This window comes from Haemaphysalis longicornis, unplaced genomic scaffold (assembly GCF_048455015.1).
Source record: "Haemaphysalis longicornis isolate Haplotype H1 unplaced genomic scaffold, Haemaphysalis longicornis Haplotype H1 scaffold_7, whole genome shotgun sequence".
Classification (NCBI taxonomy): Eukaryota; Metazoa; Arthropoda; class Arachnida; order Ixodida; family Ixodidae; genus Haemaphysalis; species Haemaphysalis longicornis.
In genome coordinates, this window is record NW_027526422.1 from 170,295,241 (window position 1) to 170,322,487 (window position 27,247).

The window sequence follows — 27,247 nt, forward strand, 5'->3', positions numbered from 1 at the left end:
AAGAACGACACAATCTGCCGTTATTGACTAGCGCTTGTGTGTGAATTCTGGTTTGTCGCTGAAGTCGGGGATAAAAAATACGCAGCGCGGGTGCTCATGCCTTGGGACAGATAGAAGGTTAAAGAAAGACAGTTCTGAATAAAATAATTTACAAGGGTGATGCGCCGCACCGAGTTACTGCGTGCTATTTACATCTACATCTACACTTCATGACGTGCATGGAAATGTTTGGGGACACGAACGGGTACTTACCGCAGTGTGCTACTCTCCCTCTGTTTTTCGTTGCTGCCATACTTTGTGCACCCTGTATCTGCGCTTCCTTTTCTTCTCGTCCTGTTCGATCAATTTCAGTAATAGTAATTTCTTCTTCCCAAGAAAGAGGCGCCGAAATACAGCCATGGAGAGCCAAGATCATAAACGAGGTCGACTGCGGGCCCGCGTACAGCCGATGCTGCTTCAGAGTGCCGCGAAGTCCGACGTAGATATTCTAGGATTCGACCACCAGCGGTCGTCAGGGTGCCCCCCTCGTCTACGGTAAACGACTCGACGTGCACACAATGAAGTGGCGGCGACCTGTGCAGCTGGGAATAAGCGGCTTACATAGGCCGCATTCGGCTACCTCACACGGCCAACCAAACACCCACCGCCCGCATGCCTACCTAATGACCGTAACCATTCAGCGGAGGCAGTGACACAAGCTTTTCGCGTAGCTGGAGCAAAAGATGGAATACAGATGATTTTCGCCCAGTGTAACCAGACCATATTCAGATCGCCGCTTTCTTTCAACTGCTGCGGCACATCCAAATCACCAACACAACAACCAGAGTAGAAAGTATTTTTGAACAATAATTTACAAAAGTTTACAAAAAGGTGTAGTGGTATCGAGAGCTTTTTGATTGGGATGCGCTTCATTTCGCTGCGTTTACCTCATCTAGCCACACTGACAGCGACCCAGCGGCGAGGCAGCGGCGGGCGCCGAGTCTTCACCACGTGTAGCGCAGCCGACACTGCCCGACGAACACTCGGCGCTGCGCTGCGGCGGATTTTTCGCCGGGCGAACTTCATCGTCAAAGTTCGCTCCGTGTGTTCAGGCCTTTAGGAGTGCAGCGATGAGAGCTAAACCGCGAAGTTAGGTGGAAGTGTACGGCCACCTAAGGGCAGTCGGTCGCAGCAAAGACCGTCGCTATGAGTGGACAAGCCAGCACATGCACTGACTGCGTCCGGCGCGGCATTAGGCAACGTAATCGGACGCTGACGTCATATGTGCCGCTTTATTTTCTGCTGAGCCGCTGCGAAGCGTTATTGACAGTTGTGAAGTTTCCATATTACTTATGTTTTTCCTTTTGGGTGGATGGATGGATGGATGGAAAGAACTTTATTGAATAAATCCTGCAGTAGGTAAAGCCCGGTTGACGGGCCTGCCTCAACGTGGCCGTGCGTTGCATCCTCTCGGGCAGACCTACTCGACAGGGACCCCTTTGCGCAGTCCGTGCCTTTCGAGTGCCTTGAGAACCTGCTAGATGGCCCACTCTTGATCCGACTTGTTATTTGAGGCGATGGAAATTTGGAGATCTGCGGGGTATTCTGTGAAGCTGACGCCGTCTTGTAATGCTGCATAGTACAATAGGATGTGCCAGCGACTGGCCGTACCTTGTTTACAGATGTCGCACTGTGCGCTGGGATAATTGTGGGGGCACATAGGATGGAGGAGCGCCGGTGTGAGCACCGACGCAGTTTGGAGGCGTCGTAGGTGTACTGCTTCTTCCCTGCTTAGAAATTTCTGGTTTGAGGGTCCCAGGGTACTTTTTTTCCATTTGGATGTGTGTTTGGCATTTTTCTGTTGTTCTGGAATAAACCGGATGTTTATTTTTCCTGTGTGATGGCAATGACGCAAGATGGGGTGAGGCTCATGACCATGTCACGCTTGAAGAAGGTTCTTTACTTAAGGTACTAAACCAGTAAAATAATATCAAGACCAGTGGCCCGAGACCTTTTTAATCGCATTTTTTTTGACGCACCGTGACTAAGACCCTTTGTTTGTGGTATTCACGTGGAAGCAAATGTGCTTCAACAAAGAGATATGGAGAGTAGGCCGCCAAGGTCGAGGTCATCCCCTTTATCTCCCCACGTGCTCAGTCGTACCACCTGTTTACAATTTCCGGTGTTCCTGAGAACTAAACGGGACATTTTAGTGACGTCACTTGGTGCCTCCGGGGCATAGAAGCTACGCCCCTTTTTTCACCCCTTCCCTTGTGGAGAGGGGACAAGGGAAGAAGGAAAACGTTGCTAGTGAGGCAATCTGGGGTTCAGTCTACTCTGTGCTGCGCCTGGATTCGGTCGCCTTTCTCAAACGGTTGGGTATCTGTCTGTGCCGTTGCTTTCATCATGCAGGTAAATGTTGACGCTATTATCTCTTCCGCCAGGCGGAAGATAGAGGACCTGGACGACAGCCCTCGAGACCTGGAAATACGGCGGCGCCTGCTGCTTGAGAACCTGCTTCGGGAATGGAGCTGGGCACAGAGTTCCGAGGGCGAGGACGAGTCCAGCGGGAGCGGCAGCAGCAGCGAGGACGAGTCGAGCGGCAGCAGCAGCCAGGACGAGTCCAGCGGGAGCGGTAGTGGCAGCGAGGACGAGTCCAGCGGTAGAAGCAGTGAGGATGTGTCCAGCGGGAGCAGTAGCAGCAGCGAGGACGAATCCAGCGGTAGCGGTAGTGGCAGCGAGGACGAGTCCAGCGGTAGCAGCAGCGATGACGAGTCCAGCGGTAGCAGCAGCGACGACGACTCTGAGGGCGAGGATGATGTGCCTGCGGTGCCTCCCAAGCAGACTTCAAGCCGGAAGCGGCAGGGGGATTTTGCAGAGGTTGCAAACCAGTCCAAGAGATGCCGCCTGCAGTGCTCCTCGGACTCAGATGCCGCGCCCGAAGATGATTGTGACAAGCAGGAAAATTCTTCGAGTGAAGCCAACCAAGGAAGATGATAGCTACCCTGTTGCCGGAGCTCCTTTTCCTACTTCGGCTGACGAATACGGGCTGCCTTCTGAGGAACCTGTGATAAACCCTGATCTTTCGTTTCTCGATTAGAATACTGTTTTCTATAGACAGTCATTTTGGCTCCGCATTTTGACCTTGTTGTGAGGAGTATGACAGTATTTTTAGGCGTGTAGCACATGTTTAACACAAAGCGCTCTAAACAATGTTCTGCTGTGTTGTTTGGCGGTTAACGACGGTACTTTACTCCCACCCCCTCTGGTATTCCTACCACAGCGTAGTTCTCCCTTTTTTTTGTGACAAAACAATTCTGTGATTCCTCCAATGTATGTACAGGAAAAAGCATGTCTCGTGGACGTAAGAAATTTACTGTTATAGAAGTGTACATGTGAATACTTGGTTGCAAAAAAGGTTATACAAACAGAAGGTTAATAAAACTAAATTTAATTACAAAACAGATCATTTTTACGTAGCCACCTACCTGACACCACACAGGCGCAAATAAAACTTCCGGAGAAACGAACACAATACACAAACCAAAAAATCACACCTTTTCCGCTATGTATCTGCAGAAAAGTGTGTTATTGGCAAAGTTAACCAATTCATTGACCTCAATATATGTAGATGTGATTCATTGGCAAAATAGATGTGCAAGTGGAAACAAACCGCAAACTCTCTGATAGGGTGCCCCACACAACTAAGAGAGCATAAAAACATGGAGAAAGAAAAACTTGTGAAGAAGCAGAAAATGGGTACATAAAAGTGCCTACTTTGTGTATATCCGCGGTAACGCACATAAAACGGTGCGAAAAAATGCAGCGCAAAAGTGTGGCATACATTACCCGAACCAAATTGACTGAGTTACATTACCTTTCTCTAAAGGTGTGTGATTGAATTAATACCGCGAGTCTTTGAGTTGGGAAGGCATGTGTGTGAGTTGGTAGGTGCATGTTAGTGACATCAAGAATTAGTAATTTGTTAATGAATCTGTGGTACCAGCAGCCAATGTAGACGCTACGGCTGCCCTTACGTGCGATCGCTCCCAATGGGAATTTTGACAGGAGCTTTCTGGCCCCACTAAGCAAATGGGAAATTTATTAGGAGGTTGTGCCAAGTTTCTTTAACTCAGTGAAGTGTTGCGTTGTTCATGCTCACACATTAAAAAATAAGGAGCCCTTTCATTAAAAGTAGCAAGCTCGACTTAGAAAGCAACATCAAAGTCCTGCGCGGAAATTTCGCATTCGTGCGCACGATTCAGACGTAGCGTAGTGGCAGGGTAATGACTGAATTTTCGGCTGCGCCCCAAACGTAATACATGCGAAATATTCGCTCAGTGCGTACTAAGGCAGGTAATCTCATCCTAAAGTCCGTCCCGGCTCCGCAGACAGTGCTAGTCCCGGTGTAATTACGAGCGATGCGAAGGATGAAGGAAAAAATGGACAATAGTGTGGTTGATTTGTCCAAAGATGCTTAGATGCTACTTGTCTAAAACTCGGTGCTATCAGGAGGCGTCGCCTGTGCAGCCAGGAGAAGACCGCTGGAGTGCACGGCCGGGCTGGAGGAACGCCGGGCGCGACTTTCATACGGTCTGCGTTTCGAGTAAGTCCCCACCTTTCACCACCGCAAGTTAGTAGGGCTGCGGCCAAAGCCTCGCCAGTTGATCTACATCACGGGCGGGATAGAGGAGCGGCGCGCGGGCATTGGCCGCTGCCCAAGCCCTGCCCTTGCAACTGGTGATACCTGTTCGTGTTAATTTACGTGAATGTCTTTAAAATAGGCGATTCCTTCCCTCTTCTGAATTTTCGGTCAAATATGGTCAGAGAGCATAACATTATCATCCGGAAGCGCTGATTAAAACATTTGAAAGAACCATTTTAACGCGGGTCACATGAAGAAAAATATGGCAGGACATCATATCTTATCAGCGACTGTATTATATAAAAATGGTGAAACAGGCAATAAACACGGAATTTTCGTTACTGAAATATCAATTCCTATATTTCCTTCCGGATGATGGCTTGGTTTCCAAACGCACAGACTCGTCCAGTGACGCGAATGATTTGCCATTCAGGAAGATATCATTATCCCTAAGCTTTTAGTGTTTCTGCTGCTCACGCTCGGTCGGGCTGAGCCTAGCAGCGGAGCGCACTGTCAAAAATATACAGCTAAAACTCTTAACCATGCAACTTAAGCGCACAATGAGTCTTCTTTTCGGTGAGATGTAGCAGCGAAGGTATTCATGGGAACCGGTGATGCCCCGGAGTAGATCCGAAACGCGCGGCAAGCGTCGTCGGCTCACTCGGCCAGAGGCGATGCATGTTGCAAGAAAAAGGAGGGTTGATAGGGTAGAGGGTTAGTTTGAAGCGCCTTCGCTGTGTGAAGAATCTGCTGTATTGTTTCCTTCTTGGGTGCGCCGCCCGTATGAAAGTGCGCGCTCGCCGCTCCTCCAGTCGGGCACGACGCGTGCGACAACACCTAAAGAGAGCGTGCTGCTCTGCCTTGGCTGCGCCGGCGTTAAAGGGGCACTGACACAAAAATTTAGCATCTTGTTTTTTTCGTTGCGATAAGTAGCTAGCGACCTACTTATAACCTGTAGAAACCTCATTTGCTTCAGCGTGCGACGGTTGTTTAATTAGAGGGATTTTAAATGCGGCCAGTCGCAGTTTCGGTTTCAGCGAGTGCCGCGAAACGATGGATTTTGTGGATTTTGTGTGAACAAAGCTGACCACGTGACCGCCGGAGGGATATCACAGAGCAGAGCCGCCGTAGCACTGTCGAATCCGCATCGACGGCAGTTTCTGCGAATGCCCCCACGTACTGATCTCGTGAGGCGCTTAATTAAAAAGCGACCGTGGATGTGACGCAGGCGCTGCGAGTGCAAATGCTACCGCGGCTAAAGAACGACGCGCGACGCTCGAGGCGGTGGGTGGCAAGACGCGCGCTGGGAGCAGCCGGCCGGTCTGCCTACAGGTCCGCCTACAGATGTGTTCGGCTCAGCACTGCGGCGGATATTCGAGTGCCGCTCTCGTAAGCGGTGCAGATGACAATTTTTAATGCAACCCGCCATCGCATCATTAACTCCTTTCTCATTTAAGCCACTATGGTCGGGACTTGGGGACAATTTCGTGCAGCGGTAACAAGCTATCACTCGAGCTACCTGCGCCGGCCTGGGCCACTTCGCGGCCGTGGCCGCCGCCTGCACAGCGACCGTGCGGCTAGCTCAGTGGGCTTTTCGTGCCTCCGGCGCGTTTTCGCATCCAATGGTAATAAACAGTAATAGAAACAGAGTGCCTGGAATAGCTGTAGAACTTTGGTCGCGGCCAGCTGCCCGATTAGCTGACGAAATCACGGCGCCTCCGCCGCCAACGATCGGGTCGTTCGTTCTCGAGAGCAGAAGCTCCGCCCTCCGGCCCTCCGATTGGAGCGGCGAGCCGGGCGAGCCCGCGTAAAACGCCGGTAGTGCGGAAGCGGCAAACACAAACACGTGACGTGTTTGGATGTTGTTTATTTACAATTGCGCGTGGTCCTCTGCTGGCTGCTCGGTTGCGTTTCGCACACTTCAAAATTGATTTTAAATATGTTCTAGGCTGTATTCGCCGCTGATATTTTGCAGATGATGTATATGTGTTCCCACCAATCTATCTCCGACGTTATCTCGCCTTCAAAATTTTGTGTCAGTGCCCCTTTAAGGTAGCTTGCTAGGCACCTTACCCGCGTCTCACAGTGGGCGAGCTCCGCCGCAGCAGTCTACTGGACCGGCGTTCTTTTTTTTTTTCTTTACCGCATTTGGTATGGCGAACAGTGTATTCAGACTGACTGTATTCCGCCGTATACACTGTTCCGGTTTATAAAGACGATAGTCTTTCTTGGGCTACTTAAACCCCAAAATTTCGGCTGTCTGTCTGTCAGTCCGTCTGTCTGTCTGACTCGATTCAGCCACCCGGCCTAAGTAAAATGCTTACTGCGCAATATTCTTATATACTCACAGCCAAATGTAAACGTCTAAGCCCGGATAATATGTTCGTACTTGTCAACTTTATTGAACAAAAACAAGGCATTACGCAAATATGACAGGAAATTTGTACATAAGGAATATTTACAGTGTTCCTTTATTAAAAATTTCTGGGCGCTTGGTTTTTTGATAGCACATGATATTCTACCTCTACTGCCAAAAACCGCCGCCTCCTGGCGGCATATAAAAAATCACGCGGCAACAGCAACGAAAGGTTCCACCAGGTAGGTTCCACGTTCTGCTTGGAACGCACGTGGAGCACGGCCACGCGGTTCTATAAACCTTGTAGTCGGCCGCCTCGATTCACGCGCGTCTCCACCGTACTGCAGCGCTGGCATCGAGGAACCCCGCCTGTAGCAGTGGAACGCGGGAAATTCATATCGCTTTGAGCAAACCTTTAGTGTGTTTACTTTGGGATGAGCGCGACGGAACTGGAACAGCATGATAGGTGAGCGGGAAACGAAGGGAAGCATTTCTGTGGAAAATGCCTACAAAGACTATCGTCTTTTGACGACATTTGCAACGAAAGGAGCAGATACGCGGGCAATTTTTTCGTTGGCTCCAGTGAAGAAAAGGGCGTCAAAATTTACGGCACACAGCACGGTTTCGATGTGTCCGAGGAAAGCGACGGCGCACACATCACCGATAATTGTCAATGGTTGCTGCATAAGATAAGCAATTTTAAACAACAGGGCTTACGCCATCACAGCTCACGTGTGTAACCAGTATTGTTCAGAGGGAATGTGCCTAACCACACCGTTTGCAAATAAAAATATCACAGATCATGCGTCTTGCAAATCAGGTAGGAGCACAGTATCCCGTGCATGCTTTCGTTACCTTTTAATAATCTCGACTCCGGTTTTTCATGACATAGACGTAAAGAGTGCACAGAACAGGGCATTCAATGTATCACAGGTATTTTGGCCACCGACATAAGCGGCATTCTACCTCAAGGTTAATAGCATATCGGCATCGGTGCGTCCAGTGTTACGCTCCAGTTTGGGCGACATATCTTCTTCAAAACTACGTAAGAATTGCAAACATTCGTTGCTTACCATCGGGTGGGTGCCGGACGCGCTTTTTCCGGCCGTTTTGGCTTGGCGTGTTTCCAGCTTCGTCCTCGTCTTGCTTGTATGTCAGGTCACCGTAGACGCCGGCCCCGAGCTACGACCACTCGCGCTCAAAGTTGTTCAACAGCATGCGCCGAGCGCATTCAAAGTCGGTTTTGGAAGCATTCGGTTTTGCTGTCTTCGTCATGGTGGCCGAGAGAGCAACGGTCACATGCAGGATTTAACGCTCAACAAATGTACATCTTCGCGGGTCCCCGAATGTCAAAAAGAGCGGAGGCCGATAGGTCAGGCACGTGAAGAAGTCAAAAGCTGTGTGAACCTGTGATACCAATTGGTTTATTCCGCCTGCCTCCCACTCTCCCACTTTTTCTCTGTAAGGGTGAGGGTGATTCATAAGGTACAATGCTTTTCCGAAGGAGGTAAGTGGTGTTAAAGCTATGATCCTTCCCTGTAAGCTTGAGAAGCATTCCGTACGGAAGCTCCTGTCCCGCGTTTGCTCCTGTGTTCCGAGAACGGCCCGAGGACCGAATGCAGGCAAGAACATTCGGTACCACTTTCACGTCTCTAAAACGCGCACAAAAGTTTCAGATTGGTGGACTAATGCAGCTTTTTGAGGTAGAATGCTTTAACATAAATAACTGAGATTCCTGCGGAAATTGGCAGTTGTCAAAAAAGTACCCTCGTAACTTTTTTTATTTTTATCTTTTGGGGAAGACGAACACAAAACGAATAAAAAGTATGCTGGGAATCACAGGAGAGCACTAGCTACCACCGTTCAAAGTACCTCCGAGCAGCGACGTTTGCACCTGGCGGAAAGTCGCCGATACAAGAGCTCTGACAGTTTGTGGAACCTGTCCCGTGAAGCTCGCGCTTCTCTGGCGCCTTTCAGAGCGCTCCGCTGGCGCAGGCATGCATTCCCCCGGGTTTCTATGCTACACCAGCGCGCTGTACCGCCGATGCCATCACATATTTAAACTAACCGCGTTGTCAAATCCGCCATTTCTTCAATGAAAAAAAAAAGATTAGAAGGCTACAAACTATTACGCACTAGCGAACGTCTCGGAGTTAGCAAAACCCTTTTTACTTGAAAATAATATTTTTACTCAAAGCAAAAACTATCGCGAAACGAGCACTTGCCTTACATTTGTCGTTTCTGTTGCATATACCACAGAAAAAAGATATTTTATAAATTCTTGACCACTCGCAATTCCGCATTCAGTCATAGCCATATTTGGGCTGGCACAACGTCACCTTCATCCTTTAGACTTTTCCAAAATTTTGATAACATAACTAGAGTTTTTGGCACGCAGGTATAATCATTTGTGCAACTTTTTCCTCTCGCGCTAAGTGAACAAAAATCAGCCTTTCTTGTAGTAACAAATATATCCGCACAAATATCGGCCGTCATCTCCACGATGTGCGAAAACTAACGAAACTGCTCCTCTCATAAATAATAGACTAGATTTTTGTTCAATTCCGAAATGAAGTATTTACTTTGAGCGTTAAATTTGGTTTATTTGAAAGTAAAAGGTTTTCAACGGCACCTGTATCTGGGTAAAGTAGAAAACAGCGGTAGATAGGAAATGTTTTTGTGCTTTATTGTATCATTTAGCTGTGGAAGCTGGCGTATAGTTTCAGACCACTTTTATAATTCGATTTTCGACGTGCAGCAAGGCGAAAACTACTGGTTCGATATTCACGAACCTGCTTGTACATAATGTATAGTAGAAATAGTAATTGATCGCCGCCCGCGTGCGGTTTGTTCCCTTCAAAGAGAGCGACGTGATAGCCGAGACGTGGGCTATATTGAAAGCTGCTTTTCGATATCGTATTAGGAAGTACCTTTTTAAATCAGGGTCCACTGTTTTACGTGTAATGCCACAAATCGCTACTCTGGCAGTCATATTATGGAAAAAAATTACTGTCGGGAGGTCTATTTAATCACCTCGACTGATAGCAACGGGATGCCGAAATTGTGGCTAACTCTATTATCATAGGTAAACGTTAGTGAAAGTTGTTCTGTTCTTCTGTGGAAATAACAGAGCGAAACGCGGCGCTACCCGGGGCGGCTCTGAGCGGCCGCCGGTTCTGGCGCCGCCGCTTCCTTTCCACCACGTACGTCACGTCCGGCCACCGCTATGGCCGCTTTTTCTATTCAGTTTCGGTTGCCAATGTCACGAGCCGTTTGTGTCGTGCGCGTTGATGTTTGAAGGGCAGTGTTTTGGATTTCGAACCCTTTTTATACGTACTATTAGGTGGCATTATTTTTACGTGCACGAAAATGTAAGTGCAGTTGGCCTTTAAGCCACATTACCTTATAGGTTTGTTGCAATGCAGATTTTAGTTTTGCAGAGCGCCGAAATCGGGCTGTCTTCTGTCGTTTCAGTTCTTATGGGAGAGCTTTTCATGATTTGTGTTTTTTTTAATCTTCCTATATTCGAGCGAGAGCGATCTATGAGATTACCATGTTTGCTTTTGTGAGTATATATTTTTATTCTTCGCAAATCTTTAGCGTTAGCGGTATTTCGACAACTCAAATTGTGCATTTTTCCAAATAAAAATCCTTACTCGGCTGGTGCTTTTTCGGAATTTTTGTTTTACGTGTGCCAGTTGACGTTCCTTCGAGCTTGAGATCATCGCGTGAGGGCGGTTCATAAAAGTTTGTTGCACATTTGATAAGCAAATAACAAAGAGAAAGAAATAAATTTTACCAGACAAAAGGCAAACTCATCTAACACAGTCAAATTCAAACTAAAGCAAGAAACACCAACCCGATCTGGCTTTCGATATTTAGTTGTAGCTATTAAGACACGCGGAGTTACACAAGCGGTGGAGAATTCTTACACATAAGTAGTAATTATAAGAACTTAAGTACTGTTTTTGCGTTAGATCCGGAGTAAGCATTCTTACCTCAAGTATGCTCACACGCTTTTTAGAAAAGCGCAATTGGCAAGGTACATTTTTATTTTGTTTGAATTCGTTTATTTCTTGCGCTGGGATGAGGTGCGCGTACAATTTTATTTCGACATAAAAAAACATACGCGTGCGCACGTGTCCAGCAAGTTCAGTTTAAAGATACTGAGTTTATTTTGCCTGAGCTTCTTGTGTCGTCTGCTAGGTACGCGTCATGTTTAGCAGTTAGATTTCCCTCAGCTCTTCTTCAGTGACTCAAGGCACGGTGGCGCCATCTCCAAGTTATCCCGGAAAGGATTGGCACACTCGTAGCCATGCCTCCAATTATCCATAGTGTGTGCTAAAGAATGCGGCGGCCACGGTGACCTCTCTAAAACAGCAGTTTTTCAGATTTAGCACATGCGCTCTAGTCTTTTTTACATACTTGGTAGCGCTTTAAGACAGCACTAAGATTTTGTTTGCTAAAGCCTCTGTGGGAGCCAAGGAATCAACGGTCGTCGCGACGCACCCGCTCACAAGCGGTAGCAATGTGCTCGGAACTGGGTTTTTTTTGGCAATTTTTACGAATTCAACACGCATGCCCGGGACACTACCAAGTCGCCGTAAGACACTTTCACGGGTGCTGGCCACTTTCTTGGCATATTTTCTGCAATAGCGAACCTATGGCTAGCAAACACTGGCGCCAACCCCGAGGAGCAACCAACAACGCCACAGCTGGCGCAACACCTGCTCCAGAGAACCTCGACGAGACTCCCGTAACGCCTCGCATGCGTTGTTCACGTACGTGCCTCTGCGGTGACCCAGCTATCGACAAACGCTACCTCTGATGTAATGCTTTGTATGACGAACACGACCATAGCGATGCATCTGACGATGACTATTACTAGCACAGTGCAAAGCAATGACGGAACATGAAAATAAACAATTTAGAACTTGTAGAAATGTGTGGTGATTAGTTCTTCAGTGATCACATACAAAGAAATATCGCACCTTTGCTATGATACAAACCTTGCTCTACTTAGGGCAAGCTTCACCAGTTTTTTCCTAGGTCTTTCTTTTTGTTCTCGCCTTCTGCACCTCATTGAGCGGCCGATTCTAAAAACCGCACGTAGTGCTCTACCTACACGTGCTAGCACCTTCCAATCCCCCTCGGTCACCCGTGCACCCGACCTGCCAGGGCGAAAAAGCAACCCCTGGCGGCAGCAGCCACTCCCCCCAGCACGCACACAGCTCGTAGGAAACCGCTGTTCTTTCAAGCTAATGCCCACACCACCGTTTAATTATAAAATCAGCGCTGTGCTCACACTGCAAACTTCAACTTCGTCTCCCTATAGATAAGTCCTTTAGTTATAAGCCTGAGTTGTGCTTCCGTCCCTCCATACATCTTGTTGGAAATTCTTTTTAGTACATTTGAAATCTCATTTGCCTGCTCTTCAGCTCCGTTGCCAGTAGAATCCAAGAATGCGATGAAGTGAAGCTTGGAACCAGTATTATTTAGAACCAGTATTTAGAACCAGTATTATGAGTCAAAATGGATTTGTGTCGAGATTCCGCAGCAGGTTCAAGATGCTAAGGTGACCAAAGTTAATATGGAGCGCTCTAACACAGCCCGCTTTGTAGGAAATTGACGTAGCCTCGATAATTGTTTTTCTTTTTCAGATATATGTGTTCGGCCTCCGGGCTAATCGTATTCCACGGTTTCGCAATAACTCAGGGAATGTTACAAATCCAGCTGTAACGTGATACATTCTTCTGCCTGGCGATGTTAGAGTTTTCCCAGTCGTTCTTTTTCCAGAGTCGCTTCCATTTCTGGACAGGCGCTTTTAATTTATATTCGTTATAATTTTGCCGAAACCGGACGCAGGTTAAAAGTGACAGCGACTTTAGGGACCACGGAAAGAAAATAAAAACCCTAAGTGTGAACCAGAAATACGTAACGCCAGAAACAACACACGGGGAAGTTTTAGAGGGAATAACCTTTATTGCCAAAGATAAAAAGTGGTGCTTCTTGAGCTCGTGATACCCTAACACATACCTGCGGAGTTGCGCATTGGCTCGAGCGGCGGTGAGCCCCATAAGTTGGTCCATCAGGTTCGACCTGGTCAGCGGTACGGTCTCGAATGGTCGTCATGAGTGTTCAAGGAGGCATATGTGGTGCAGTAGACTAGTCTGCATTCGCTGGGGCAGTGAGAGCATTTATTGTTGTGAACTGTGAAGAGCAAACAGAGTTGTAGATACACCTGCTGAAAGGTATTAGTGTGTACATGTCGCCATATGTCGCTTCTTCCGCAGATGAACAATCCAATCGGTCCCGCCTTCACAGCTTGGCTGCATTGTCCCTCCACCTCCCTCATGTCTTTTTTCATCCCTCACTCTCACTCTTTGAGATAAGGGGCGGCATTCGCACGGACTCGCAGGCTTTGCGAGAAGTGCCGCTTTCGATCAACTGTGAGTCACGTGGTACCACTTAAATGTCGAACTCTGAGGCATGGCGAAAGTCGCTGGGCTAGGTCAATATTGATGTCACAATAAACTTACTCTAACCTAAATTGAGAGGCGTTTCGTTTGTCTCTAGAACTACCCTTATTGTGTCACCGCACGACTAGCGTATGCACAGGGAGGATGACAAAAATAATTTGTTTCTGCCAGCTGGAAATTTTCGGCATTATGTTGCAGGGTGTAGGGGCCGCGGAGAAATGAAAGAGGCTACTTACTCAGCTTCAGTATAACTAATAAGAACGCATCATAATTTTTTTGCAAGCACGCTTCACACAGGCTCAACTTTAACATCTGCTGTCGAAAGAAAAGACGATCATGCAGTTCAATATTTCCAGGAGGAAGACGAAAAAAAAGCGACTGAAAGACATGTATAGTACGGAATAGTATCCCGAAGTATTTACTTTTGCTTGCTCTTTATAAGTCGTCAGTGTTTCGTTGTTGTTTTGTTCACGTTTTACAAGAAAGCCCTAAGGCGAAAGCGAAGTGTTTTTGTTGACACCACTTTTGCACAAAAACTGCGCACATAAAACAAAACAGTATAATGTTCAGGACACTAACAAAAAAAATCCTTTACGGTTGTTGTATTTCAATGGCACATATGGAGCGGTCACCGTGATCCACCGCAGAGCGCGGCGACTCCGCGAAGAGCGCGTACTCCGAAGCTGACTTTAGAATGAAGCCACTCCCGCCGGACCAAAGTACCGAACCGTGAAGGGAACAGGGAATTCCATGTATCCTTTGTGTCGCGCCTTCCCGAAATCGTCTGGTTCCCGCAGGCGTTTATGTTTATCTTGTGCAGCGGGGATGGAGGAGGCAGAAGGGCGAGCACTGACCGGAAGCGGAGATGGAGGCGACGTTAGCGATGTCACGCGGGAAAAGTAAGCGCCCTAGTGAGTTCCGGTGGACTCTGCCGATTTTGGCGCTGACACTTATCTTGTTTCACGGAGCGATCTCGGCTGCGACGGCGCTCCCGATTTGCCATTGGAAGAGGATTTGGTTGCTCCCGATCTGTCATTGGAATATGTCAGCTCCAGGGAGAGTATGATAGTGGCTCCGAAAATGCTCCTGATCTGCCATTCGAATTCAACAAATTCTAACTAAAGGAAGCACTGCTTCTTCCGCGATTTCTGAATACAATGGGCTCCGCATGTTCTCCCAAACAAAGTGTACTGCAGACAGCCTTTTTTTCTGGGCGGACCATTTCAACGTCATTTCTTGTGCGTCTTGTTAAACATTTCCCGCTCCGACATAAAGAATACAATGATAACGTTCTGAGCCACTTCGGCTTCTTTAATACTGCTCATTAGACGCAAATAACTACTGAAGACTTGAATACCCCATCCCAAAGGAGTTCACGCGGTTTTAGCTATATATTTTGAATATCCTCCTCCAGTAATGCGAGATCGGTTTTTGCCCAGCCTCCTGCAGCATAAACCGTGCATTGCCTTGTGCGTGCATCAAAAATAGGAGCCATTTATTCCTGTGAAAAGAATGACCAGCGCAGCTCTGCAGCAAAATATTCAAACGTGACAGACACTAGCCTAAATGTACAAGCAAATTTTGCTTCTTTTCAGCATCGGCGGTGGTCAACCATCAGATTAAGGTTTGGCGTGGTTTGGCCGTAAACTTTGGCGTGGTTGAAGGCGGTTGAGCCACGTTTGCCGAGCAAATTTTGATTGACGGATAGAGTGTGTATTGACCACACGCTCTTTGGCGCGCAAGAAAAATCACACTCTGCTCGGGGCAGCGCCGCCTTCGATGCCAGCGTGCACTGAATCATGAGCCCCAGGTAATTTTGTGTCCTGTTTTTTTGGTGGTGCGCGCAGTTGCACTCCCCACTATCCTCTTCTGGGCATCCGTCTTCTGGGAGGGCGCTAGCGATTACACACTTTCCAGGCGAAAGTCTAATGGGTGAGCAGCTTCTAATCACCCCTAGCCCCATAGCGCCACTAACCCCTCTCAAAGGAACTAGCGATAGCACGGTTTCAGTTGGGGGGGCCCTTTTGCTGCGAACTGGTTCAGCTGGTGCCTCCGGCTTTGTGGATAGCCATTCATTCGGCGTGCACAAGCACCCGTAGTGTTTGTGTTCTTAGGTGCACGTGGCCCTCCCTGCAAGGTCAGATGGACACCCCAAGTCGCTTTCTGTGTTTGTACCTTGAGTAAAAATGATGAGCCACTTTACACTGCGAATGCAAATGACCAGAGAATATTTCTGCAAACGATATACACGTAGCACTGAGTTTAGCTGAAACGTACACAAAAATTTCCGTTCACGAACCGAAAAAGCACCCGAGGATTATGCTTGTGGTTTCGTACTGTTTATTCTCTCCCTCAATATCGAGTGTGGACGGTCGTCGTCTTTAAGGAAAAGCTTTGCATTTGGACACGATACCTACGTGCAAGTGCATGCAAAAACTTTCGTGGTTCACTCCGGCAAAGATACGGTCGTCGAGTGAAAGCTCGGTGTTTGGACAAAGCACACGAAGAACGTGCCCACATTTCCACGTAAAAAACAAATACCGACGCTCTTCCCCACAGTACTGCGACAGGTACGAACGCGCAGTGAACTTCGCTGAGACGAGAGAGTTTTTGCAGAATGTTTCAAGGTACGGGCCCTTAAGCTTTGTCAATATGCTCCTATTCTCTACCTTTCAATAAAACGGACGACTGCTGTGGCACTCTCACTGCCGAAGTCGTTGCCTCCGCACATAGTGTTTCCTCGGTAACCTGGAGTAAGCAGTTTTGCTTATGGCGCGTACCTGGCGATCTGTACGCATTTATCTGTTTTAATATAATAAACGAAACCAATTTGTACAACGAATTAAAACAAATATAAGATGAAACAACAGTAGTAAGAAGTAAATATATGAAATGGTTTAGCTTATCAACTGGCTTCTTTCGATTAGCACGAAAAGTATAAACTAAAAAAAACATACAGTAACTATAGAAAATTTCTTTGAAAGAACCGACCCCGTATTGCGGTGTACCCATAGAAGCATGCACAATATGGTAATGTAACGTATTTAAATTTATTTCTATTACAAATTCAGCAAATTTCTGGAAACAAAAAAACAAAATATTAGCAAAATAAAAACGGCGTAAAAACTGCATTTGGTGGAGTACAGCCCAACGCAATGTAACACGATAAAAACTAGCCTAAGTTGGTTAGCTTTAGTCAAATCTGCCGATGAAGAGTCACGATTCACAAAAGCAGTAACAGTTGTTTTGACCGAGATATTACAGCCAGGCTGTTATCTTCTAGTTGATGTTGTCTGTAATACAACCAAAACGCTCAGGCAAGAAACATTTGTCTAACGATGGTTTCCACAGTTGAAGTGAGAAAAAAAAATCTTCCCGGTATCGAAATCGAAACAGGGGCCATCTCAATATGAAGCTAGCATCTATTTGATTTCACAACTCCAGCGCGGTTAAAGCAGTTACGATTTTTAGAGGGATACATGGACATGCAAAATCAAACACGAAAGTTATGTACGTTCCTTCTGACGAGGACGATGGTTGACCGCGGAGATGTCTTCTTGCAAAATAAAATGTCGAGTGGTTAAAATAAAAGTGCGGCGATCAAATGCCCTAACTGAGTGCAAGTGAAAGACGAAGCCCAATCCGTCCGCAAGTCAAAACCGCAACTCGCACGACAGCTAAGGAAACCCTCACAAAATATTTCGCGTTCAACAACAGTTGTCCCTATAGGGAAGGCTGCATCGTTTTTATGCAATGGTAAATCAAACAGACAAAAAGAACAAGTAATTATGCGGCTAGATTTCATAATACACGCAATTACATGTCTTATTTAAAATAGGCCGTGGTTAGAGCGCCCTCACACAGTACTCTAAGCACTCCACTAACCCGACGTCCATCGGCATGTCGATGAACAAGTGTCGCATGAGGAACTACTTCGCCCTCCATTATCGTAAACTAACGTAATCTAACCTAACGTAATGAACAGAAAAATTATTTAAAGCACCAAAAACAAACCAAAGCGATACAAATTACAACAAATCTTGACACGGGAAAAACAAAGAAGGCACAGGAAACTAACACGAAGCCGCAACGTTGCTACGGCAGACGCTGAGGCCTCTTTCAACCCAGTCGTATTCGAATGCCGTCACACGGAACTCTAGACACTGCATTTAAAATATTCTATCTACACATTGACTCCGATGGCGTTGTTAAAATTTCGGTAGTACGTGGTTCTGGTGCGCTATGTAACCTAGTGGACAATGCGTAGAATCAACTCCTCCAAGGTTTTCGCTAAGGAAATTGAAATTTTCGCTGCAACAGCTTTGCAGCGTTAATTTCTCAGACATTAGTGGAATACATTTGGCAATATATCAACTCGAATTCCTCGAGTTTACAGCAAATGAACTGTTTATTGAATCGAAATGACCTCAACGTCATGCGTAGCATCGTAGGCCACAGCAGTTTTTCGGCCGCCAAAAGGTTTCTGCCGCAAACAGTTTCTGCCGGAGGGAATGCCAAGTCATCTTCTGAAGAATTCAGGCGTCCAAATTTCCCGGGAGTACATCTTCCCCCTGGTCTGTAACTAGAAAGGAATTTGGGAAAGAAGGTTCAGTAGCAACCTGCTTTCAAGATAAGGCTCATAGTTAGGCTAGACGGTGTTGACTTCTGCCTGTCCCAGTCCGTTTTTCGCTGGTAGAATAGTTCAGCTTTCAAGGTTACTACAAAGCACTATCGCTTTACTCCCCTCTCTCCCTTAGAAAGGACTTCCGGCCTATGATTCACTTCGCTTAATGGAAACAGGTGGGGAGAGAGGGTTACAGACGGGGTAAGCACCGTGGAATCAGGGGCTCGTGCAGATTTGGACTTGTTCGCGTGCTGACCTATTTGTCTCTCGCCACGAGTGCCGAAGCATCAGGGACATTCAGGGACCCGCGAAGCTCTGCCTTTGCCACCATGCTCGTGGACGTGAGCTGGGTCCTCTTCGTTACCATGGTCAAGAACGTCATACTGAACGAGTGCCCACGAGATCTTGGAGTCGCCCGCCGAATGCACTTGAGAAACTTGGTGCGGCAGTGGTCGTGGCTTCGTGGTGGCGTTTATGCCGAACCGGTCAGCGAGCGGGACGGGAGCGATGCTGGACGCACGCCGAGCGACACTGCCCGGCTGAAGCGACAGCGAGAAGGCCCGGATGGTAAGCAAAGAATTTCTGCATTTTAACAAAAAAAGTGATTAGCAAATCATTAATTTTTGCGTCCCCAATGAAAACTACCAAGAAATCGCCGAGCGCGGGCACATGAGCGCGAATTCGTGGTGACCGCCCAGGGGGACGTTTACCAAGTCAAGATACATAGCAACACTTGCTCGGAGCGGTGTACGTCTTAGAGTACACCACAACAAAGAGATATTCAAAAAATGTGACTTCAAAGAAACATAAAAGAAGCTGATTCTTAAACCTGCTGAGATGGAGTGAAGGTCGTTGCGGCAGTGAAGAAGCAAATCGGCTGCAATAGTGGGAGGAAACCTTCGTGGTTGTCGTTATGGTTGCGCACAGCTTCGCTACCTTCACTTCTGACGTGCTGTGTGAGCTTACGTAATTTTTTCTTGGCTTTTATAACGTTCAAGTAACTACGTCGCACAAGCTTGAGCGCGTGATATTCGTAGAGCTGATATGGTGTTCCCCTTAAGCTAGAACGATGCTTCACGGTTGTGAGGGAAAATAACGTGTAGCACGTGTTTTTTTGGTGTACCTTTATAGTGTTTTTTTGTTTTGTGGGGAAATGAACTCTGAATACCTATTTAAATAGATGGACACTCAAACTATCGATTTCGCGAAATTTTAAGAGTTCTTTAAAGCACCCTCCCGTGTTAAGAGCCACGTAAAAGGTGCGAATCTAGAGGAGCTGGTAAACAAAAGGCATTGAATTATTGTTCAATCATTGCCTTGAGAAGTGTTTCCCAAAGCTGAGGCCGAGCGTTTTATACCCTTGAGCTCAAACCGACCTACAAAGTGCATATGAGCACTGGAGCTTCAAATAACCGAACTCGCAGAAGTTAGTGGATTCAACAGACTTACCCGGTGAAAAAAGTAGCGTAAGCGTCGTGGTGGGAACCTTTTACATCTGCGGGAAATTTGATTGCGTTATGTTACAGTTGTGAACCAGGAGCAGTGGCCAAGTATGTGGGAATATATTGAGGTGTCGACAGTGAGTAGGCGCTGTGTGGGGAAGGCAGTGCTGCCAACTCTAGGGTAATTTCCCAAGATCTAGGGGATTTGGGTCATCTTTAAGGAAACGGGAAAAAAATCAACTTCAAGGGAATTTTTCGCGTCTCCATGGTCTTTGCCCTCAGTCGTGTAATGGTGGCCTATATTAATTTTAGCATTCATTTTTTTATATATCTATGCACTTCAGTTTTTCTATGAAGCGCAGAAATCGATTTCAGATAAATGTGCATCCAACAAAACTATCGCTCACAAGTTTGCTGTTGTTGGTGTAAATTTAAAATGAACATGACTGATGAATTGTATATACTTTCTCACTCGAATAGCTCATGACTCTGTGCATCGTCTGTGCTCGTTCCTACTATTCTTCTTTTTTATATATTTGCGTCGTTATACAAGTGCACTATTTCGTATTTTCGTGTAAAATGTTGTGGAGTGCAAGATTTCTCGTTTTTGTGAAAAATGCACTCGCAAAAATAAACCTTGCGGCAGGGTGTACTTTGATAAACATATCGGGCGCTGAGCGGCAATATTGGGATCGCGTTTCGCCACCCCTCGGGGGAACGTTCTTATGTGCCTGCCTCAGCGAGCGATTGGGCGCGTATCTCGCAAAAATCGCTCCATGTGGTTACCGCTCAACGCATTAACGGTGAGACGAAATTTATAACCGCATTCAGCAAACATTAGAGAAATCTAGGGAATTTCTTTTTCCGAGCTAGGAGAAAAGGGGCTTCGCTGGTTGGCAGCACTGCGGGAACGCGAACAAGTAGTTTTTGCACTCTGGTACATGCGAAGACCAAAGCGGGAGAATGCATTGCGGAGACTGCGGCTAGACGAGGCCCACGCGTAGGAACCGTTTTCGTCTGTGTTTGTAGGCGTTTGTTGATGGAAAAAGACATAACTAGGTGTGGACGTCTGGCTTCATCTCCCGCGTTGTGGTAGGCACCATGACGAACAGTAATGTTGGCAGCACTACCTTTTTATGTCGCAGTTTCTGCTGTGTACCACGGCGCATCGTTGCTTGAGATCCCGTTCCATGTTGTACTCTAGTGAATATTGTCTGAAGATCACGGCGTTCGCATATGTTTGATGGAAGCCCCAGCGCCAAAGCGTACTCTGTGTTAAGATCAATCCCCATGCAACGAAATCTTTGCAAAAAAGCGGCGAAAGACGGCCTGCTGCAGCCGCTCCGCCGCCGGCGTCGTAAATACGGCTGTTCGCCGGCGACCTACGCAAGCTAGATGTCGAACGTGCGGCGGCGAACGTGACGGGAAGCGGCAAACCGCATTTTGAAGCCGCAGCCAATCACAGCTTTTGTCGTATGAAGTTAGGTGAATATGCCACCATACCGAGTAATTATAATAAAAAGATAATTGCATTCAAATCTGGAATAAATAGCACGCTGAAAAACTAAACAAAGCTCAGTAACTATGACGTTGTGCTGTTGAGCCCAAGGAGGCAGGTTCGGTAGTAACGTTGGGTTCGGTTGCGGTGGCCGCTTTTCTGATAGAAGCGAAAACTCCCGTGTCTTCGAGATTTCGGCGCACGCACATTAAATATCTTCAGGTGGCCAAAATGAATTCGGAGCCCTCCACTACGGCGCGCCTCATCGCCTGTGTAGCGTCGGCTCATGAAACACCCACAACCAATCAAATCAACAAATAATCAATTGCGAATCTAATGCAATGCGTGGTGGTGTGTCTTTCAGTGTTTACATAAAAAAAATCCTCCATCTTAGCCATGGTTCATGCCTTGGGGTAGTTATGCTAAATTCGACATATTTTATTTTTTTCGTCGCAGACTGAAGGTGGGAATGCGGGTTGTATGCAAAGACAGGTTGCACGCGCGAAAATACGGAAGTACACCACCTCAACAGCCCTGACGATCAGCCCTTGAAGTGCAGGTCGCGCTGGCCTCCCCCCCTTCTTCTCCTCTTCCTTCAAAAGAAAAAACAAAAGCTCTTTACGAACACCTGCCGGTCGCACACACCTTCCCACGCCCTGGTAAACAGCCGTAACAAATTTACCATTGTACGAACCAGCTTCAGACTGGCTTTCAAGGCCAATTTCCCGTCAGGGCTTCCAGGATTTTGTTCACACGCCGCGGTGCAACGAATTCCATGGAAAAGGCGCCTTGCAAGAGAGAGAGTTCTTTTCTCCAGATGGCACTGTACCAAAAAGCCTGTGTGACGATTTGGCCTGTGACAAGTTTTCCGGTGACGAGTGGGCTCGTTCCCGATTTCACTGAAGATAGGAACGGCCAAACCAACGCCTTCTAGAAGCATCTCCGCGCCATGCGCGACGCTATTGCCGCAGCTTTTCTGTCTTCCTACGTTTAAAGAAACGGTCTGTTTACAGTCTGTGGCCACACCACTCAAATTTGAATATTTTACGTCCGTGTAAAAAAATGTTCCGAATTTTTTTTTCAATTTCACTCAATATGCGCTAGTACACCTACAGCTGCGGTGGAGACCAGACAGAAAGCAAGTCTAGTCTGGCGTCACTTTGCTTTGAGCACAAACAAAGGGCAGGGTAAAAAAAGAAAAAAAGATTTTTTGGAATTTGACGGTCGTAACTGATTCCCTGCCAGTAACCTGTTAAAAAATAACGCACTTGATTGAGAAAATCACGCAGCTATAGCACTTGTCGTCCACGGCTGGAGAAGCAGCAGAGCTGAAGGCCCCTCTCCCTTCGTCGGAGACCCGCCTGTTGCACCTCTCATGGATTTCAGAGTTTGCCGCCTGAAGTTATCCATGGCTAGCAGCCCGGATCTTCTTGCCACAGGCTTTGAAATTTCTCCCACAGTGGACCGCGTTTTGATGCACTAGAAGCCGAGACAGCTGGCGTAACTCGGGGTCTGTAGGGCAAACTCGGCGTGGGTGATCCCTTTGTCAGGCGGCAACGCACGTGAACTGGCGAGAAGGACCGCAAGCGAACCATTACGCCACAAATGCAGTTGCATAGAAGCCGGTTTCAAAACGCGAAGAACTTCGGTTAGATTCCTACCGCAAGAAGCTTCCTGACTCTGATTTGTTTCTTTTGTTTCATGCGGCGGCAACCTTTTATGTGTTGTCTCTTGTGCGTAATTTTGGGGATACATTTTCGCTTTTTAACAGCCGAGCGGTTTAAGCTTGTCGTTCTGCCATGGTCCGTTACCAGAAATGTCAGCCCAGCCGAGCGCAAGTTAACCTGCGCCTCGGAAGCAGCGCCGGGTGCCGTTTAGGCTTGCTCGTGGGTTTGCGCTCCGTGCGTGGGTAGAAAAAATACGAAGATAAAGGCCGATCGCACGTGAACGTGCGCCTCGTGCGGAGCGCCCGGCATCGGCCAGATCCACATACGAGAGTTTCTAGTGTTGTTTGTAGGAAGCTGTCATCCTCACCAGTCCCGGTGTATTCGCGTTTGAGTTGCTTTTCCACTTACTTTGGTTTATTCCACTTACTTGCCACACCTTTAGCTAAACTAATACATTTGCTTCCAACATTTCAACCTTACCATTTCCTCCTGTTCTATATTTCAACGATCCCTCACACCTTTCCTGCTCTTGCAAACATGTTTCTTTTTTCATCCCCTTTTCTTTTAAAATCTCACCTGTTTTATGAATCCACCTACGGATACCTCTCTTGCCTTCTTTTTTCCACCACCCCTCCAGCTGGCTTTTCGTCACCTGTATGACCTGTAGTTGAGGCTCCCCCTCATCCAAAATCCTCAGGCATCTGTCACGGTCGTATTATCATCACCCCGCCGTGGTAGTGTCTCTGTGCAGTCTATGATAATGTATCCTCGGTTTCGCTGTCCGTGCTGCAAAAAACACCGGTTTTATTACGTTGCCTTTAGGTACCCACGTATGCCAGTGTTCTAAGACACCCTGGCTGTTCTTGAAAGGGAAATGCACTGGTTTTTGTAGCGCCATAGAAACCTTCCTTCCTGATATGTGGTTTTCCGTCCCAGAAGCTTCCAGGGTTTGTTTTTGCTTACAATGCCTGTGTTCAATTCATCGTCGGTGCTGCCTTTACCAGCTTTTTAACTATTAGATATACCCCACGATCTCCTACCGACTTTCCGCGCCAGTTGGTCATCTTTGTTTTTCCTCCTCGTCGCGAAAGATCTCATCAAATGCTATCCGGCTTCGTGCTTCCTTTGCCACAAACAATGGCTAGCCCATATCCCTCTGCACCGATGCGTTCGTGCATTTGCTGCAATCACCAAAAGCCAGTCTGCCTACCACCTTCAAGTTTACCATTCAAGCACCCTTGGGTCTCTTCTTCATATGCAGAGAACTGAATTTCCGAAACTCAATCCAGACACCATGACCTCTTTTCAGAAATCCCTTGAAACCTAGCATTTTTGTAGCCCCAATGTGCTCTGTGCTTAATTATAGCCGTGTTCTTTGTTACTTTCGTCATTAACCGAGAATAACGTGCATGTGTGCAGTCTGCGTCGTCGTTAACCCGTACTCGTAAATATTTACACTTCTTTACCCGAGGTATTTACACTTGCTGACTGATACCGTTTTGTGCTCTATGTAATTGTTAAAACCATTATCACCGATTTTTCTCTGATAAGGACAGCCCTAGGTGCGTCGCTTCTTCATCGCGTTATTTGTAGGGTTTTGAATACCTTTCCGCCTCTCCGCCATCAACACTACGTCGTCATCAGATGTCATCAAGAGCTGGCGCCTCGTGGCATGACACTGTCTTCTCGCGTTAAGCGAAGTACAGCGGGGCGGCCAACAAGATGTAGTCGCACCACCGAGCGCAGTGTCAACACTTAAATATTCATACACCCAGGAACAGCTTCAGCTACAACAGCGGCTAAGAGACACCCTATTGGTAATTCTGGGTACAGAAAGGACAGTACGAGCGCCATGAATTCCTCCCGCAGATGGACTTAACACAACACCTGTTAATTGATTCAGCTGAAGCTGTCGAGTATTTTGTACCCTTAGAATTTTTCCTGGTTGTTTGTGTTCGTAATCTGCATAGTGTTCTTTGAACCTGAAGCTGGATAACGTAACGGGGTGATTTTAGATGCAATATGCGTTTTTACAACATTTTTTGTTTGTGCTTCATGGTAGAGCAATCTATATATATGTACGCTCTAGCCGGCTAATTATATATCTTGCCTCGTTATATTCTATGGTGCAGACGATCCACGGCCTTCAAACCGCAGGCGGAATCTTTGCGAGCCTGAACAAGCACCTGTTGAGGAAGACCCTTCAGACCCTCACCCACAGCAGGCGGATCCTGACGTAAAAGAGCCTGGACACGGTGTTGACGCTGCCCAGGGGGATCCGGTTGGGTTTCCAGACGTTCTCGGAGAGCCACAAGCGCACTCCTGCCCCCTAGACGAAGCATTCTTGCAGGCATGCGAATTAAATCACCCACGAAAAGGTGAACCAGATGACGCTGACGGGTTGCGTGCACCTGTATTGCCTGGATTACATTTCGACTTCCAGGCGGATGCGCGGCCAGAAGAATGCGACCCCACAGGCTTTGAACCACTCCCAGAATTGAAGTTGGAGGACATAGTCATGGAGCTGGGAGAGGAAGGAGACGACTGCCTCAGCCGAGGTGTATTCCGAGATCTAAATGTGGAAAACATGCCGGAGGAACCGACCCTGTTTCCTGATGTATCCCTTCTCGAGGAATAGAAGGCTTGTGCTTACGCTGAGAAACTCTTTCCGTTACAACCTGCATTTGTTTCATAATACCTAAAGCTGACGTTCTTGCTGTGTTTACGCATGACATATGATAAATAAACATCTCGTGTGCACTACTTTGATACGTCTTTTCATGTTCAGTTGTCTATTAGCATTTCGCATATCTATTATGTATACTAGATATGCTGTACAGTTCACATAGGAAAACCGCCTTATGTACGGAAGAAGTTGAATAAATCTAATCGAACAGAACTACTCCGAATAAATTTGCAATCAAAAGTCCGTCCGCCTTTAGCAGGCGTGTCGCCTATTCTGCAATGTGTCACGTTAGAAAAAAAACAATGGGTCCAAAAAATCGCGTCCTTTTCTGGCGAAAAATGCAAATTGTCGGCTGCAATGGTGTGACTCCTTGAGGGAATATGGAACCATGATGTAGCATGATGTAGCACTACGAACACATCGGGCTACTGTGTTATAACTGCTACTTGTTTTTACTCGCCCGTTTTTTACACGTCATCAAGCATATCCTCAATTGGAAGATTTTTGCCGCAGTTGTATCTTTTAGACTGGTATTGAAGAGAGCTGCCATCAAAAAGAAGAATATAGTGGCAATCAAAGCCATGGCATGCGTCCATGGCTCAGGATAACGAGCATTTAAAGGCAACAGGGTTCTCGTAGAATGTGAGGTATATTCGTTGAGGTCAAGAAGGGAATGCATGCTGCACGATCTGGAAAGCACAATGCGGGGCATCCGCCGCGTATCCTCGCGGTTCCCCCAGTGCGTTGTGCTGCAGAGCCAACGACAAGTTCTTTGATATCGTCCGCGGCCATGCTTTTTTTATGCAGGCGAAAACGCCCGCTGTCGACGTTTTCGCGCAGTGTAAAGATGTTCCCCTCGTCAAAACGATTGTGGAGTCCACCGCTTCGGCGCTTCTTATAGCCCAAGTGTAGCCTCGGCGCGATAAAGGCCGTAATCAATCAATAAACCAAATTAGCATTGCTGGGCACTACTCTCAAAAGCCACTCATCAATGATTGACCTTACAACTCTCGGTAGTCGGCGTGTGGCGCTGCATTCGCGGGCGTTCGAAGCGCCTCCTGCTGCAGTGAATAACCAATGGTACAAAATATCGAATTCACATTGGTTGGGTGAACATATGAACATTCGCGAATGTTGCTCAATGCGATTTGAATTTACCGCGTTTCACTACTACAGGCCGGGTTCTCGATGCCACCGCTGCAGTACGGCGGTGACGCGCGTGAATCTAGGCGACCTACTTCAAGGTTGATAGATCCGCGTGGCCGTGCTCCACGTTCCACTCGCGCAAGACCGATTGCGCTCAAGCACATTTGATTAACGTGGCATATCCGTATTATGGCTCTATGAAGCACGACAAATAAAATATTTGCACGGCGCCCAAACTATATATGGTCAGCGGTGACACTGCAGTAGAAAACACGAACGTAATTTTGCTTCCCTTAAACGGCCTAAAAAAAGTAAAGTGTATAGTCTATATGTCAGGTATACCCTAACATTATAGTAAATAAACATTGAGGCGGAACTTCAAAACAGCTTACCTAAAATACATGTCCCTTTGGGAAGTGACCCTCGATTTTAAAGACGCTATCTTTCTTGGGCTACTTAAACGCAGAAATTCTCGTCTGTCTGTCTGTCTGTCTGTCTGTGTGTCTGTCTGTCTGTCTGACTGACTATATTCAGCCTCCCGGCCCGAAAATGTAGATCTCGCGCAATAGTCTTATATACTGACAGCCAAAAGTAAACGTGTAAGCATGGTTTATATGTTCGTACTTGTCAACCTTGTTGAACAAGAACAAGACATTACGCAAATAGACAGGAAGTTAGTACACAAGGGCTATTTACAGTATTCCTTTATTAAATAATTCATGGAT